The following is a 19885-nucleotide window of genomic DNA, read 5'->3' on the forward strand; positions in this document are numbered from 1 at the left end:
GACGATATATGAACCTAGTGATGAGCTTTGTTGTTTGAATGGGTCATCAAAAGAAGACGAGGTTCGACAATGAATCACCAACCCAGATCTTTATTCAGTGGCAAAATATATGGGGAAGAAGAAAATCAAATTAGGATTGAAATTTTAATCAGCTACATAGTTTATGGAAGCTTTGAGGATTGCTGCTATCAGAAGGGGACTCAATTTATTGGCTAGAAATGAAGTGGGTTTGGTAACCGTAGTATGCAAGAAAGAATTCCAAAATCATAGTTGGAGGTTTCTAAATCAAAACATGTAGTGGTGTCCGCAGGTGCTGTTTAATGACAAGGCATGCTTATCATTCATAGCTAGAATATAGGTCCCTGCGTCGAACATGACTATGCCTTGACTATGCCTGATTTCAATGTGGTCTAGGGTCAACTGGTTAATTCATAGAGGCATAATGATTTTAGGGATGCTGTTGTTAGAGATAGAGGGTTTGATGTATCTCAAAAAGAGGGTAAAAAGAGGCATTGGAGGTTATTGAGGGGGGTCGTGGGGGCCAATATTCTCCCCGGGTAGCATTGCAAAAATAACTGCCAATAAATGGGAGGTTGATGAAATACCTTTTTGTAATATATAGGTTGTTTAAATCATATGATGCCACCACTATTATTGGGTGCAAGAAAGCTTTTTGGACTATTTACTGTTGGCAATGGTTGCATTTTGAAAGGTTTAATGTTTAAACTTTATTCAAAGTTTTTTGTAACGACATTAGTAATGGCGCGTGTCCTAATTCAATTATCATAAGTTGAGGCAGAGAGCAAATTTTCATGGACTTTGGCCTATGATTGAGTCAATAAAAGCTATTGGGCTGCATAATGGTGTTACCTTTTATGTCAAATAGACAGAATCTATTGTTTAGTTCATGGAAATATAGGTAATTTTTTTCTTAATTCAAAAGTATTAATTTTATGTCTAATATGTGTCATTTACATGCCTTTGGTATATGTGTTATGCTTTTATTCAGGGATCGGTAGAGACCTTTCATGGTGTAATGCATGGTATGGACTAATATTTGTGTGTAAAACATTTCTATGACAACTTCCAAGTTGAATTTTCGAGGGAGTTAATTGAAAAATGATCTACTGGCAGCAACCTGTGCATATTCAGTGGCTGAGTTTGATATTCAAGTGTAGGAGGGATACATATGAACAGTTGGGGAGGGGATTCTTGAGACATGGATGGACAAGGTCCAAGTTTATATGTAATTTTGATTTGGTGACAAACTCGCTATTCTTTCAATTGATACATCCTTTGAGCTTAGGAGAAGCCAATAATCAAACTTTGGTGGATTTGTCACCTTTTGATGATGAAACAGGAGGACTTGTTGTGTAGATTGATTTGATTGTTTTCCTCATTATTTGATTAATGTGTGGTATAAAAGGAGAGATATGAGGTAGAATACAAGTGTGACTGGTGCACTTGATTCACTGCAACATACCTGCAGTTGTGTATATAGATCCATTCTTACGCAAATTGACGTATCCCTGCAGCTATTCTCTGTTGTTCAGTTGAGAGGTCAAATTCCCTGCAGCTATTCTCTGTTGTTGAGTTGGTAGCTCTTCAAGCTTTTCTAACTAGCTTTATGCTTGCTTTTCTAATCAATATGATGATGCCGTTAACTTTATATATATACCCCTCCTTGTTATCTTTGAAGGAAACATCTTGCACTAATGAGAACACATGGCAAGCTAGAAATTGACTGTGAGGAAAAGAGATACATATAGTCCAAATAATTTGGCTAAAGACAGTGTTGAGAAAACTATGAATGTTGATTTTCCACCTATTTTTCATTGCTAATTGTTATGGAAAAATACATATAGTCCAAATATTATGGAAACATTTTGAGACCAGAATTAAGTGGGTAGGAGAAAAGCTTATTTTTAATACTTTACTGACAATTGTTACAGCCTAGCTTATTGATTATTTTGTTTATATTGTTACTTTATCTGTGTTAAAATGTGTACATCATTTTAATATAATGTAGTTTATACCTATTATACCTAGTAAAGCATTGTTTTGACATTATTTTGATAATTATTCACATTTGCTTTCCTCCCTCAACTCCATTCAATATATATATATATATATATATATATATATATATATATATATATATTTGTATTTGTATTTGTTGTTTTCCTTGCCTTTCTTAGATATTTCTGTCACTAGTCCGACAAATAAATAATCTGAAATAAAATTTTGATCAATTATACGTTTAGGCATGGAGAAAAAAAATAAAAATAAAAAAAAAATAAAAAAAAAATAAAAAAAATCCTAATCTAACACTCTTTGGATACATATTGGTTCTACATGTTTCTTGTGTCCCAAATCATTAGGTTTAAAAATTTTCATGTCATTGCCAGCATTTCAAGTACTATAGTTGATCCCCATCTCATAGCCAAAGCTATCTTCTTCGTTCTTAAAAAAATAATTCAAAAATTGTTCCATTGCTAAATTATCCCAAATCCTATAAAGAACAAATTTTCAATTAACCTGTCATGTCAAATGCCAAATGAATATAGACTGGAAAAGATAATGATAGAGAATGACAGAGAATAGAGAAATAGATAAAGTGTTTTTTTCTTCATATTTGAACTAATTGCTCCCTCAACCATGAGGATGTATAAAGCTAGTTATTATCACTACTACACTCGACTAATTTATATAAGTGAACAATAACTAATTATACAAATGAGACAATAGCTTGTAGAAAGCATCAGAAACAAAGTAATAGGTAGAATACATACGCTCATCAATGAAATTGAACCACCTTCTTTGCCAATACGGATTGATAGTCAGAACAGAAGCCAGTGCCAATAAGAACATGATGTATGACACAGAAAAAGTAACATAAAAAGCAGGATCGATTTCGTACCATTTTGCCTCACTTTCTTCTGAAATTGTTATTGGTGTGTTTGGAGACTGAACGATGGTGGTACAATTTTTCTGTAATTGGGCTTTCATGTCAGGAGTTTTACCTGATAAGTTATTGTGAGCTACAAAGAAGACTTCGAGAGAATACAGATCAATCAGCTCCACAGGGATCACTCCACTCAACTTATTGTAAGCAAAGTCCAAGCTCTCTATTTGAGTCAGGTTAGAAAATGTTTTGGGGATGGATCCTTGTAAGTGATTGTGAGACAAGTTCAATGCATGAATCCAAACTAGCTCTCCTAGCTCTTGAGGGATTTCATCTGTTAGGTTGTTGCATGACAAATCCAATCCTGAAATGTAGTTCAGGATATCACCCATGTAAGAGCTAGGCCTTCTTTTTGTAACAAACTCGGCTTCTGGTAGTACTACTGAACCAAATTCAAATTCATCGAATGACAATGTTCTCACTAAGAACTTCCATATGTCGCTAATGTCGAAAGACTTCAGATAAGAACTTTTGGAAATTGGGTTGGACAAAATTCCCGAGAACTGGTTGTCATGCAGATACAGAGCCTCTAAGTTGGTCAAGTTCAAGTGTGTTGAGAGTGTTTGACGATGAAATTTATTTCTGGATAATTTCAAAATATACAAATTGATGCAACCTGAAACCAATTCCTTTGGTACTTCTCCAGAGAACATGTTATCAGACAAATCCAGCAGCTGTAAGGCGCTCATGTTGGAAAGTGAAGACGGAAGAGTACCTTTGAAAGAATTTGTGGATAATTTGTTGTTGCTTAATTCAAGAATCTCAAGCTTGGAATGATTGGCTAAGGAGCTTAATGAGAATAAACCCTCAAAATGGTTGTAATTAAGATTGAAGTATTCTAGAGATGTGAGGGTCGATACTATAAAAGAAATGTTTCCAGTGAATTGATTCCTAGAGAGATCTAACACTCCAAGGGATCTCAAATTGCTCAAACATTGAGGAAGGATTCCTTCAAACGAGTTACGACTAAGATCCAACTCTTGTAAGTTGTTTAATTCATACAAACCTGCAGCAGACAAGACAAGAAGAATGAGAGAAGTTGGACTATCACGGTGTCTTTCAGCTAGTGATGTGTAAAAAAGAAGATTGATGAATAAATAGTGAAGACACCATGCCACTCACTGATAAAATAATCGAAGTTTCAGTAGTTTTTACCTTGAATAGACGAAGTGTTGGTGAGATTGTTGTTCGCCAAAGACACAGCCTTGAGCGAAGTCAGGTCCCCATACACGGGGGAATATTTCCACTGATAAAATAATTATCACTCAGATCTAGAACCTTCAAGTTGTTGAATGAAATCAAATCTACAAAATGAAGAATTTAGATAATTTAGTAATGTTTCTGGTAGCAAAACCAAATATTGACTTCCATAAAAATTTATCCTGAAGATACTTGTGTAGTTGGATTGGTAGCATGCATTATGAAATCCAACCAATTTCTCTTCTTTTTCCCTCTTCTAACCAAATGGTATCAAAAACAAAATTTCAACTACACATACCATTGTTGGAAAGGGGCCCTTCCATCCAATTGCGCTGCAGTGATGGAAATTTTAGAACCGGGAGATTAGCCAACCACTTTAGAATGTCTTTGTTGAAATTGTTGTAACTTAGATTCAGGTGCTCTAACTTGCTCAACTTCGACAAAGTTTTGTAATCTGGGTACATAGAGAAGATGACATGATTAAAAATGATACTATGAAGTCTATGATTTAAGTTTATGTACCATCAAATATATATATATATATTCAAAGAAAAGAAAAAAGAAAAAGAAGAAATCCCAAGTACGTGACTTAAATTCTATATCCATTGTTGAAGATGGTCTAGAGATTTAACTATTACCTCTACACTTGCAAACCTTAACCTAACAAGCTATCTTTCTTTCTAAACCTCTTATATACTTCAGTTCAAATTACAAGAGAAATAATCATATTAATTACAAACAAAAACAAAATTCAGACGGCTCTTGCAATCAAGAAAACTCAAGTTTTATATTCAAAATTCAAGACATTATTACGAACATAGAACAACTGTAGCTACATATTGAATTTCAAAAGAATCACAAATTTAATAGTTGATAGAGTCTTAAGAGGATTTTGGAATTAGTTTTTAGTTTTAAAAATATGATGTACGATAAAGAGACTGATAGTTGAAGTCAAAACCTGCAAATTAAGAGAGAATAATCACTTCAAATGAAATAAATAAATAAATATCCATGCTTTTGTATAATACTAGTACTACGTAACCACCCGTTGTAGCGATGGTTGGAAGCCTACGTGAAATAACAAAAAAAACTGAAAGCCTTACAGATTATTTTGAAATACTGGAAGGCTTTGATTTATGATTTAGAAGAAAAGGCGAAAAATAATTATCTAGCGTTAGATTATTGAGAGCTCTCTCCCAGTCGCAGCATTCACTCTCTCTCATCAACCCATGGAGAAGCAAATTATATTTGTAATTTATATTTTTTAATGTGATTAACTTATAATTAAATTTTACAATTTATAATAAAATTTGTTATACTTAGTTTAAACTTTTTTTACCATAAAAAATACATTCTTTTTTATACAATATTCTTGAGAATTTAATAAATTACTAAAATAAATTCATGCAAATTTAATATAAAATATGTCCTTTTAGTATGAATTTTTTTTATAATTTATTTAAATAAAAAAAATAGATTAAGTGTGATACATAAAGTAAAGGTCATTTAAATAAAAATAGTCTAAACTTTAGCCAACGAAATGTTTAGATTACCTTCATTTTCAACAGGGTCATTAAAATAATTCAAAGATAAATCAAGATACAGCAACTCTTCAAAAGGTTTAAACAAGGAGACATTTAGAGGAATAACAGAAGGGTAGTCCCATAGCCCTAGATGATCGAGAGTGAGCTCCACCACTCTGCCTGTGATGTGGTTGCAAGCAACTCTCTCCCAGTCACACCAATCACTTTCTCTCTCATCAACCCACGAAGGAAGTACCAAATCATGGCTTATCTCATCATCACTGTTCCGAATGAAGAAGGCCTTGAGTTGAAGCAACCCAATCCTCTCCACTTCAACACCACCTTCCACTCCATGGTTTTCGTTATCAACCAATAAAACTATGAAAGCCCATAACAACAACAACAACAATTTCACAAGTACAGCCCACCCCATTGATGTGTATAATGATCAATAGAACATCAATTAATCCAGATTTATAGCCCAACACAACACAAGACCGTGAAAATTGACCATGGACATAGACGCGTGGAAAAAGGTGCAAACACAGGGGGGAAAGGTCGGGAAATGAACAGAAAGCAACGACAAAAGTCTTTTCCTTCTGTGTAAATAATGGTTAATAGAAACAGTACTTCGGTAGGTGAACCGATACAACAAAGATTTAAGAAAAAATAATAATTTAACTAAATAAAAATAATAATAATTTAACTAAATAAAAACTCCGAAGCTTTAAAAGTAGTTATAGAAATTGTGAAGTACGCTAAATTATATGAACCTTTTCTGAGATTTAATCTAATTACACATGACATTAAACTTATGTATTTTGTTAGACCGTACTCTATATGGTTTGCTCCATTATGAAGCACACTCCCTTCGGTTCAAAATTTGGCCAATTAGAAAATTTAGTTACAATGATCAATATATTCATTAACTACAAGTAAAAAAAACACGTTAGTACCCAGATATTGCCATAAAATTATATAAAAAAAAATGTACAAATAAAAAATATCTTATTTTCATAGACAAAAATACATCTCTCTCTTCATCTCTCTATGTCCACTATATACAACATATGTCAAAATATAATTTGAATCTACCCTTATTTCAACCTACCAAGAAATATGGATCAATAAGTTAAATTAAATTACTCAATAAATTAAGACTCATTTTTTTAAGTGTATGATTATGATAAAAATTTCACCTACCAAGAAATATGGTCCAATAGGTCAAGTCATATTACTCAATAAAGTGAAAAATTACAATAATTTTTTTGCCCTTTTTAAGCCGGATTCCCGAATATGCCACAAATTGGTGTGGGTCCCATAACACCCCAATTGCAGTGGGGGCCACTGTTCCGAATGAAAAAGGCCTTGAGTTGAAGCAAGCCAATCCTCTCCTCTTCAACACAACCTTCCACTCCATGGTTTTGGTTTTCAACCAATAAAACTGTGAAAACCCATAACAACTTCACAACTACTGCCCACCCCATTAATTGAGATATATAGAGTGAGTATGAGATCAATATGAATAGTACAACTCAGTGATGACCTTCAAAAAGTACATATGATACTATATATGTACTCTACAATGAGCATCCATATTTATAATCAGTTTTTTAGACTTCTGTAGTCACAAATGTTCCTAGTCCTTTCGCAAGAAATGCATTTGTACACAAACTGCATAATAAATAGAGTAGACTTAAAAAAGGAGGGAGATGAAAGGGAAGCAACGAAAAGTCTTTCCCTTCCACCAGAAACTAGATTTGGACTCCGTTTCATTACATAGAGTATGAGATCAATAGGAATAGTACAATTTAATTTTTGAATAAAAGTTTGATTCTACGTTTAGAGTAATTTAGTTTGTAATGTTGAAGGTAAAAATGCACTATACAGATAAAAGTGAAAAAGGTCATGAGTTGAAGCAAGCCTTTCATTCCATGGATTGCATTTAATCAAACACCAAAAAATAAAAAATATTTTTATTTTGTATCCAATCAAATGGAGCATCCATGGAATGGAAGGCTTGCTTCAACTCATGGCCTTTTTCACTTTTATCTGTTTAGTGCATCTTTACCTTCAACATTACAAACTAAATAACTCTAGACGGTATTTGGTTGTGATAAAATATTTACGAATAAAAAAAATATTAAAGTTTAACAAAAATAACATATTTATTAATTTTCGATAAGTTATTTTACATATCCTCTCTGATGGACTAGACTTACATATTTGCCAAAGAAAAATAAAGAAAATATTTTATTTAAAAATAAATATTTTTCATCAAAAATTGACAAACAAAGTATAATCAGTTTGTAGACTTTCAGTCATCTATATATCTATTTAGACTACTTGTTAAGTTGTTAATCCTTTCACAATTGTAGTAACACAGGACCGTGACAATTTATAAATTGGTGATCGGAGATTCCCGTATGGAGAATAAAACTCAGAAAACCCATAACAATAACCTCGCAACTACTGCCCACCCCATTAATTGAGATATACAGTGAATATGAGATCTATATAAATGGCACAATTCATCCACATTTATAATCAGTTTTTTAAGACTTATTTGGTCACAGATCTTAGTCTCAATGCATTTATGGGTAGCCCCACACTGATCATGACAATTGATAATTTGTACATAGAAGTGTTGGAAAAGATGCATAATAAATAGGGTAGACTTGAGAAAGGAGGGAGAGGGGAGATGAAAGGAGAAAATAAATATTTTTATTTTTACAGTGAATATGTATGGAATAAAAATAATATAATTCAGTTAACCTTTAAAAAGTATATATGATTATTCAGATTTATAATCAGTTGTTAGATTTTTAGTCTTTTATATATTTTTTGGCCCTTTCGCAATTATAGCCCCTAACGAACCATGACAATTGACAAATTGGTCATAGACATGTGAAAAATGGTGAATAATAAAGACAAAAGACGAGAGGGAGGGGGAATGAAAGGAAATAATGAAAAGTTTTTCCTTCCGTGTATAATTGGGTTGGACCGATATTTATAAATCAATTATAAAATAAATTTGGATAATCATATTAATCATAGACTTCATAGTATATTTACCATAAGAAAAATTCAAAAATGAAAAACATAAAACCTAAATAACTAAATGAAAAATTGAAAATATAAGGGGTAAGGAAAAAAAAAAAAAAACATTGTTATCAATTTTACTCTGCACTTGTTTCAATTTTTCAAAAATTTAATTTTTGAATACTTTGATTCTACGTTTAGAGTTATTTTGTTTATAATGTTAAAGGTAAAGATGCAATATACACATAAAAGTGGAAAAGGGCTTGAGATGAAGCAATCCAATCCTCTTCAACCTTTTAGTCCATGGTTATGAACCAAAATGAAAACTCATGGCAACAATTTCACAAATGACTAACTAAAATGGGTGAGGGCATGTTCATTTATTTAAAAATTTAAATTATTAAATAATATTGTATACTCATTTATTTATACCTAATCACACTTTTATTCAAATTTAATGTGAAACAAATATTCTTCGTAACATCAATCCATTAATTGCGGTGAATATGTAATCAATATAAGTGACCTTCAAAAGTATGACACTATATACAGTACTCTAGTAGACTAGTTGTGTAATGATCATTCATATTTATATAGCTCAATATGTTTATAGGTTTCCCCACGGCCACACAGCCAATTGACAAATGGGACATGGGCGTATGGAAAAAGGTGCATAAAGAAGAAAAAAGACGAGAGGAAGGAAAGGGGGAAGAAGGCGAAGCGATGAAAAGTCTTTCCTTCCGTGTATAATGTTTCAACTGATTATAATGTTTTTTAGACTTCTTTAGTCATATATGTAGTTCTTAGTCCTTTCACAATCAATGCATTTATGGGTCCACACTGTTGGAAAAGTTGCATAATTAATGGAGTAGACTTCATGGATATCTTTAGCATTGAATCTAAAAAAAAAAATAATGAATAATGAAAATGACCAGCTTAAGTTCGTAGCATTGCTAACTCAAGTTATTAAGCCCTAAGAGTGTCCTTACACTTAGCACCCTAAAGCCATCCAGTTTGGGAGTTGTTGGCCTAACACTTGCTACATGGGTTAGTTAGAAAGCTTAAAGGACTTAGGCATTGCACAGTCATTCACAAAAATAATAATAAATAACTATGGTTTGTTGGAGTTCGTAGCCTTGCTAACTCGAGTTATTAAGCCATTGGAGTGTCTTTACACTTAGCACCCGAAAGCCGTTTGGTTTGGGAGTTGCTGGCCTAACACTTGTTACATGGGTCGGTTATAAAGCTTAAGGGACTTCGGCATTGCACGACTATAATATGCATGTTAAAAAAATAATAAAAAAAAAAAAGAAAAAGAAGTTGTATTTTGAATAAAATCATGCCTTAGAGACCTCATTTAAAAGGGAAATTCAATGATTTGAAGCTTGTGTTTTGAAATTGGAAAAAGAGGGTAAAAGCTGCATATTGGGAATCCAGTTCACTTTAACTGAAGCTTGAGATGATTTCTATTATAGATATGACAATTGAAGTATTTATATAAACTATGATGTTAATATATGAGAGTTGAAAGATGATTAGTCATTTTGTTCTATCAATGCTTCATATACATAAGGTAGTCTTCATAATGATTCCATCTCCAATGTTCTCTATGTTCCGAGTTTGAAAATGAGCTTTGTGCAACTTTATGCACCATGTTTGATGTTTGTGGGTAACATTTCTGTTAAACCCTCACGAGACTTCACTCGTCCTCTAGGGATGCCTAGGGGTTTAAAAGGCTTGTTGCATATGCTAAATGCAACCGTCGCTCTCATGAAAGAGGAGATTTGTTGTCATTTCATTAAGTGTTTTCATTCTAGTTTTGCTAAGGGACTAGCAAAATGTAAGTTTGGGGGTGTGATAAGCGCCGAATATTGCATATTCAAGCACTCTTATTTGCATTAGTTAAGTCCATTATTTGATTATTTTATATAGATTATCTTCATTTGCATGTTTTTATATATTTTCAGGTTTGTTTCCTAAAAAGGAATAAAAATGATGTTTTGATTAGTTCTTGAATATCAAAGTGTGCAATGCTGAAGTTTACAGCCTGGCAGCAGTGGAATTTGACTTTGCTTGTCATTTTTGACCGAACAAACTTGAGAATTAGACTTCCATTAAAACATCATGTACTTAGAGCTTTGAATTAGCTTTCCAAATCATCAAACGGTTCTTCATTTGGAGTTGAGAGCAGAGTTTTGTAGCCTTTTTACCAAAGGTGCGCAGAACAGCCTGGCAGCAGTGAAGTTCGACTTTGCTCTTCATTTTCGACCCACCAAAATTGAGAAATGGACTTCCATTAAAACATAACATACTTAGAGCTTTGAGTTAAATTTCTAAATCATTAAATGGTTTGTCATTTGGAGTTTGGATCAGGGAGTTATGGACTTTTTATCAAAGGTGCGCAGAGCTGAGGAATACTCGCGGGCGCCCGCCAAGAACGAAGGCATGGGCTTCACTTTTCTTCACCAAATGTTATCCCCTTAATCAGGGGATTGCTCTACAATGGTCTAGGGACTTTAGGACCATAAATTTGGGGTAGATAGAAGGCTAAGGTGATATATAGAAGGCATGTATGGTTGTAAAGAAGGATATGTCTCAATTTTAGGAAGCTTTTAGAGAGAGAAATATTGTAAAAAGTGGGTTTGTGTGTTCTTGGAGCTCTAAGCACAAAAATGGAGGCGGTTTTCATCCTTTCTCCTTCCTCTCTAGCATCCATGAGCAACTAACTCCCTATCCTAGGGAGGTGATGAAGCCCTTCTTTATAAGCATGTTATAATCTTGTTTTGATTTGGGGAATGGAGTGTATATGTGATCTTTTCATATTCTAAAGACTTACACATGTTGTAAATGTTCTTCAATTTAATAAATGATTGTGTTAAATGTATTATATTGTCTTAGATTTGTGGCGACCTTGTGGGTGGGTGTGTGTGAGCATGTGCAGGGGGCACCAGCAGGCTACCACACTGGGCGCTATAGGTGCACAATCCCACAACGTCTGGGTGTGGATGGGGCAAGTGTTATATGTAGATTCAACACCGTTCTATGAGACAACGCGTTTTAAAGCCGTGAAGGCCGTGAACCCATCAGAACTCTGTAGTTAAGTGTGCTTAACTTGGAGTAGTACCAGGATGGGTGACCCCCTGGGAAGTCTCTGGTCTGGGTGAGCCAAAAGCGGACAATATTGTGTCTGGCCAGGGTGAGGGTCGTTACAAATGGTATCAGAGCTTGACCCAGTCGGAAGTGTGGCCAATGAGGACGTTGGGCCCCAAAGGGGGGTGATTGTGGCGACCTTGTGGGCGGGTGTGTGTGAGCGTGTACAGGGGGCACCAGTAGGCTACCACACTGGGCGAGCTACAGGTGCACAATCCCACAACGTCTGGGTGTGGATGGGGCAAGTGTTATATGTAGATTCAACACCCTTTTATGACACAACGCGTTTTAAAGCCGTGATGGCCGTGAACCCATCAGAACTCTGTAGTTAAGCGTGCTTAACTTGGAGTAGTACCAGGATGGGTGACCCCCTGGGAAGTCTCTGGTCTGGGTGAGCCAAAAGCGGACAATATTGTGTCTGGCCAGGGTGAGGGTCGTTACAAGATTGTATGTATTCATGATTATAGGGCTTACATCTTCATAGTGAGAATGGAGATGAGAATATGAAATGGTTTTAATAGGATGTTGTATGGAAGGTTTGATAGTCCATAGCTTAGAGCCTCCCTTTTGATGGATTATCCTTAGCTTTTGACTTCATGTGCACTTACCACACAAATTGAGGATTTTGATAGTTCATAGCTTAGGAAGGATATTTCATGCTATACCTTAATTTAGATAGATGAATTATACCAACCTTTGATGAATTATACTTAATTCTTGAATGTGTGAACTTCTTGAAGATATTGTAGTTGTCTTGCATTTCTACATATCATGGTTACATGTATATTTTGTCCCCAAGTTATTTGTAAGCAAGCATGTTTATATAGTTGGTAGTGGATTCACTTCCCTAGCCCTCTCTACATAAGTTCATTTCATCTTAGATTCCTTTCATTTACTATTTTATACACATTCTAATTCTAGTTACTAAGTGACAAATCAAACAAAACTCCACACCTCTTTCATCAAACTAAAAGTAATTTTCAAAGACATTGGTTGCCATAAACTAACAATCCCTGCGGTTCGACTTACCCGAATAATAGCCCTATTTTACAATGATTTGTGCTATTGCAAAGATTGATGTATAATTGATAAGATCGATCAATTTCCTACTCAATGCATCGGCCACCACATTGGCTTTCCTCGGATGATACTGCAACTCAAAGTCATAGTCCTCTATGAACTCGACCCATCTGCGCTGTCTCAAATTCAAATCCTTCGGAGAGAAGAGATATTTAAGACTCTTGTGATCGGAGAAAACCTCAAACTTCTCCCCGTACAAATAATGTCTCCACCCCTTCAGGGCAAAGATAACTGTTGCCAACTCTAAATCATGTGTCGGATAGTTTAACTCACGAGTCTTCAACTATCGAGACCCATAAGCGACCACCCGTTCTATCTGTATCAAGACACAACCTAATCCTTCCCGCGAAGCATCACAATAGATCACGTAACCCAAACCACGTTCAAGTATGATCAAAATTGGAGCCGATGTCAATCTGACCTTCAACTCCTGAAAAGCAAAATCACAAGCCTCATTCTATATGAACTTGACTCCCTTGTGAGTAAGTCGAGTCATAGGTGCCGCTAGATGAGAGAAATCCCGTATAAATCTCCTGTAATAGCTGGCTAGGCCTAGAAAGCTCCGAACCTCAAACACTATCTTCGGATGCTCCCAATCCATCACAGACTCAATCTTCGACGGATTCACTACAACACCGCTCCTTGACACGACATGTCCAAGGAACTTCACTTCTGGTAGCCAAAATTCGCATTTCTCGAACTTGGCGTACAACTGATTATCCCTAAGGATCTATAACACTGTCCTCAAATGATACTCGTGCTCCTCTACTGAAGCTGAGTATACAAGAATGTCGTCAACGAACACCACCACAAATTTATCAAGATAGTCACTGAATACACGGTTTATCAAATCCATAAAAGTTATTAGAGCATTGGTTAAACCAAATGGCATAATGGCCATACCGTGTATGAAAAGCGGTCTTGGATATATCCTCATCCTTAACCCTCAACTGATAGTAACCTGACCTCAAATCAATCTTCGAAAAGCATGTCGCTCCCTTCAATTGATCAAACAAGTCATCAATCCATTGCAAACGATACCTATTCTTGATCGTAGCGTGATTCAACTTGCGATAATCGATGCAAAGTCTTAAAGACCCATCTTTCTTTTTCACAAAAAGAACTGGTGCTTCCCATGGTGAAGCACTAGGGCAAATAAAGCCCTTAGCTTTCAAATCATCCAACTGACGTTTCAGCTCATCAAGTTCTGCCGGTGCCATAGAGATGGGCACTGTACCGGGAATAACATCAATGGCAAAAATAACTTCCCTTAAAGGAGGTAACTCTGTCAGTTCCTCTGGAAAGACATCAACAAACTCCTCAACAACTGCCAGAAGAACACGGCCCAAACTGCTATCCTCGTCAACTAGTAAACTAGCCAAGTAGGATATGCGGCGACTCCAGTCACCAATACTGAAAACCATTGCCGGGTGGGAATCACTCCAATCTCCTATAAAATGAAAACAATCTCCCTTAGGAGTGCAAATGGACACCCTCCCGTGGAAGCAATCAATCGTAGCCCGAAAGAATAACAACCAATCCATCCCGAGAATGACGTCAAAGCCTATCATGTCGAGAACAACAGAATGGAACTCTAAGGTCCGCCCACCTATCTCAATAGCACAACCCCGACAAACATGATCCAAAGACATTGGACCCCAACTGGTGTGTCAACACAGAGAAGACTATCCCGAAGTGTGACCTCCAGACCCAATGAATGTGCAAATGATGCAGAAATAAAAAAATGTTATACACCTGTGTCAACAAGAACTCGTGCCCAAGAACTGAAAACTGGAAAGATACCTCAAACTGAAGAGGTGCCTGCGGAAGCATTCACCTGTGGAAGAGCATAGGCTCGTCCCTGAGTCTTTGAGCCCTACTGTGAACGACCCTAATAGCCTGACTGATGAAAAGAAACAGTAGGTGTAGAACCCCTGGCTGGATATGTGCCAACTAGCGCCACTGGCTGTGGTGCCTCAGGAACTCTAAAACTAGACTGAACCACTGCAAACTGAGCTAGCACCATCTGTGAACCTGTGCCACCACGTGACTTATTTAACAACTTTGGACAAACCTTCCTAAGATGACCTGGTCGCTTGTAATAGAAGAAAGCTCCCTGCCCTATTTTTGTAGAAACCGAAGTCTGACTAGCTTGTGCTCGAAGCTGTGGGCAGCGAGGCTTGATGCGCCACGGCTGTTAACAATGGTAACAAATGACACCCTGGGCTGTTCCCGTAGATACAGGAACTGTGGGTATAGAACGAATCTGCTGCGATGCCCCCTGTGAGTGAGTATTCTTCCCTGCCCTGGCCTTCTTCCACTGACCTCCAGAAGATGATGGATTGTTCGTGCAAGGCTGCTTATGTGAACCCCTAATCCGTAACTGATTCCGTTCCTCTGCTTCAGCTAGCATAGCCCTCTGGACCACTTATCTGTAAGTCCTCAAATCAAGAATTGAGACCCTTGGCCTGATGTCAAGATGTAGCCCATCCTGAAACTTCATTGCCCTGGCCTCGTTTGTCGCTACTATATCCTCAGCATAACGAGAGAGAGAAGTAAATCGTGTCTTATACTCAATGACACTCATAGTGCCCTGATAAAGACCTGTGAATTGTGTCCTCATCTCCCACCTCATAGCCCTAGGAAAGAAGCACTCGAAGAACAAATCTCTGAACTCATTCCAAGTCATCAACTCAGCATTGTGGACATTGGTCATAGACCTCCACCAAATATATGCATCTCCCATGAACATAGAAGTTGTCAAAGAAATCCTCAACATGTCTGTAGGTACCACCATACTGTCTAACTTGTGAACCAGAAGGTCCAACCGAGCTTCTGAGACTAGTGGATCTGAACTCCCTGCAAATGCATCAATCTTAACCCTCTGTAGTAGCATAAAGTACTCCATTACCTCATTGACTATCGGTGCTGGCGTCGGTGCCAGAATCTGTATCCCTGCCACCTGCCTGTGTATCAACTCCTGTAAAGATTCAGCGATCCCTTGGTTGATTCCTTGAGCCACTCGCTCCTCATAAGTTGGTGCCCGTGGCGAATTAGCATGCATGCCACGAGCTGGAATCCTGGGCCTTCCCGGACCCCTCGTGATCCCGGTGTCATCCACCTGCTCCTCAATGCCCTGACGTGAAGACTTTCCACACGTAACAACCATGATGCTAAACGCACGAAAGAAAAGAGGTCAACAATAACACAAGTTATTATGACCGAGTGCAACTCACACTATGAATGCATGATACACGAAGCAAGATGTGGCATGCAACATACAGTCATGTTAAAGGAAAGCTGTGTAAATAGTTAAGCACTTAAACAATGAAGCATACATGTCAAACAAGGATGCTTTTAAACATATAAGCATATAGGCATAAAGACATGTCATAATACCAAGTGTGTGTTATCAAGAAACACCTAAACATGTTATAAACTGAAATATGTCATCAAAAGCATGTGAATACATCAAAGTATATTAACAAAAGCATGATATACACCCAAAACCATCATCCTAAGGTGTTCAAACCTAGGAGCTCTGATACCACTTGTGACGGCCCAAGTTTTTTAACCCGTGCGTCAGTGATGACTCGAAAGTTAAACCGATAACAGGTCCGAAATGCGGAAGCAAAAGATGAAACTATAGTCCTTTGAAATATAAACCATCTCTAAGACACCAATGTGGCCTTCCATGAAGTCACAGAAGTTAAAAAGAGAGAAGGAGGAAACTAGCGTCAAAACGGGCAAAATTTGATAATGAAGGGCAAAACGGTCAATTCACAAACGAGGAGAGAAAATTGACTCTAGACAAGTCAATCAAGGTGAATACAACCTAATTTAAACATTTCACAACTTTCCAAGGGGTTCCAAGAACTTTGGACAAGGATCCCACAAAATACCCTTTTCCGGTTTAAGGAAAAACTGACACTACTTCACTTAAACATAAATAACTCCCAATTTGATTAGAATATCAGAATAGAATTGGTACCATTGGAAAGCTGACTCAAAATACATAAATTTAGGCTTAAGAATCACCCCATTTGGGTTAGAAATGAAGGAGTTATGACCTTTTGAAGTTGGACCTTTAGTGCTGAAACCCAAAAGAGAAGCTGGACAAACTTAGGCTATTTCGGTCGACCGAAATAGAGGAAATAAGGTTGTCAGTTATTGTAACTTATTTTCCTGCTTTCAGGTTGACCAACATAAAATGTATTTTTTTTAATTATTATTTGAAGTTAAAGTAATAACGCATACACTCTACCTCCACCGAGGTTTGATCTCGCTTAGCCAATTGATCCTGTTGTTGATAATTTCCATGAGGAATCATGGACTAAAATGTAACAAAATTATGAAAAATAATTCAACTCGTGCTTATACATTTTCACTCAACAGTTAGGCTCTGTTTGGATGAGCTTGTTGATGTGAAAAGTCCTTTCACTATAACGGACTTTCAAGAATCACTTATAGGAAGGAATTTAGAAATAAAAAAGGCGTTTGGTTAACCTTACTTTTGAGAACTTCTTTTATGTACAAAATCGATTTTACTTACATGATATGTGTTTGGTTGCAAAGTCACCGAAGTCCTTCTGCCATTAAATAACTACAAATTTACAATAATACCCTTACATAATATTTTCCTACATTCTATTCGCAAATATTGAATCATATCAACAACAAAGGCAATGAACTCGCAAGGCATCAAAAACCACAAAGAAAAAAAACAGCGCAGCAACATCTATCAAAATAAATAAATAAAGTTTGTCACACTGTCAAGTTTTTTTTTTTATTTTTCGAACACACTATCAATTTTGACAAATCAGTCAATTGCAACAAATTACAAAAACAGAGACACATATCAATTACATTATTATTTTGATAAATAGAGACACGTACCAAATTCTTCAACTTTGAAATTAGAAAAACCATAAAGTGTGCTATATATAATTCAACACCAAATAGATCAATATATAAACACCTTGACAAAAATCCAATGATGATAACTAGCAAGAAAGAGGAGATAATGTGTGATAATACACCTTCACAACATCAAATTGACTAAAAAGTTCATGTCTTAAATATAGAAGGAAAATAACATATTCAACAATGAGAATAATTCGGCAAAAGAAATGAATGTGCTATGATGCACTAAAAAAATCATCTCGTGTAGAGAATTTGCAGAAATTGAGAGAGCTACCGAAGATTGAATGGGAGAAAGATAATATATATAGCTGTAGTATTTAGAGAATTGGAAATTTTGTTGAATCGGAATGTTAGTCCTAAATTTTCTCTAGGAATTTTTTTTGCCCTCCTAATCCATATGAATTTTTTTTGCGCGCATATTCTATAGGAATTTTTAAACTTTCCATAGGAGACGAAACATGCCAAAACTCTTCATTGGTCAAAGAAATTCTAGAGATTGATAGAAGTGAACTTACAGAAACGATTCCATAACGGATTCTAGGCAGTGGCAAATTGGGAATGGAGAATTGATGAAAAATATTATGATTAGGAGTGTAGCAACACTCAAATTCATCTTTAAAATTCTAAATACGTAATATTCTTCGGTAGAAATCCAAACACGCTAATTAACTATGCAGAACTACGGCGAAAAAGGAGAGCACGCTTCATGCGAATTTTCTTTTTCCTCCACGAGCACTTATAATAAAATTGAAAATGAAGGTTAATTTGGAAAAAAATTATAATTTATAAGGTGCCGGTTTTAAAAAATTTATCAAGCACTCACTTTTTTTCTTTTTCTTTTTTCTAGAATTCCTTCCTGGGCTTAGAAGCCCGTTTTGGAGCCTCCAGAAGCCACGCGAAATAGGGCCTTATTATTTATGGCTCTATCATCACTCTCAAAATTTGTTGGCTACAAATGAAATTCCCTATCCTTATATAGGCATCTACTCTCTAACAAACGACTATGATGTATTGTAATGAGTGACTTACATCTACTCTCTAGAATTCTCTATCTAAATATCTATAATCTACAAACTCTACAAATTATCTCCAATCTACTGATTTCTAAAAAAAAATTCAATATTTTAGAGTCCTCATTTACATTCAACATGCAAATGTTGGGCAGGCAATAGGAGAAGAAGGAATGAGAGGCTGCATGGGCTAGCCAGTTGCCTATGTGGGCCGGGTGGGAACAATATGAGAAGAATGAATTAGAATCTTGCAGAGGTCATACAGAGAGTCCTCACTAGTACTCTCGCCCGAATGGGTAGAGCAATATGAGGAGGAATCTTGGACTGAGGGTTTGATTGGCATAGTTATGCGGGACCAAGGACTAAATTTTTTTAAAAAGTTCTTAGAAGATAGATTCTTATAAATAGTTAATTTTCAAATACTAACTAGATTTAAACACGTGGCTCTTCTAAAATTTATAAAAAATTGAATTTTAGAATTTCACGTCTTGGAGGTCCACATTTGAAGAAACGTTAAAATGATTCAGAATATAATTCATATGATTCTCTCGCTATTGTTTTTCTCATTTTGTGCATTTGGTGATTTTTGAGATACTCTAATTAATTTATAAATATTTTTATTTAGATATGCTTTTCAAAATTCTAATGTAAAGAGAAGATTACACTAGATATTTTTTAAAAAATTTATTTTCATATTAATAATTAGTCTCCACAAATAAAAATTAGTTACGCTATATATAATATTACATATAGGGAGGTTATGATGAATTGCATGGCCATGTAGAAACAGGGTTGGCTATTATTTTTTCTTTCTTTCTTTTTTAAATGGTAAATAGCACTTGTATAAAGATTTGTACAACCCCAAAAAGTGGGTTATAATAGAATGGGCCTAGCCCTACAACATCCCAAACAGGCACAAATTGGCTTAAAGCCCCTACACGTCCCATTGGAATTTGCAACAAAACTTTCTTCGGTGAGACTATGTCAACGTT

The 19885-nt window shown here is 35.8% G+C and overlaps 1 pseudogene; it reads right to left on the bottom strand.

Annotated features, from left to right (window-relative positions):
* Positions 1-2546: 2546 nt before the first annotated feature.
* Positions 2547-6121, bottom strand: LOC132272760 (cuscuta receptor 1-like; annotated as a pseudogene).
* Between the last annotated feature and the right edge of the window lie 13764 nt (positions 6122-19885).

Source organism: Cornus florida, unplaced genomic scaffold (assembly GCF_030987335.1).
Source record: "Cornus florida cultivar Cherokee Brave unplaced genomic scaffold, ASM3098733v1 CherokeeBrave_3.0.0_Hap2_Chr01, whole genome shotgun sequence".
NCBI lineage: Eukaryota > Viridiplantae > Streptophyta > Magnoliopsida > Cornales > Cornaceae > Cornus > Cornus florida.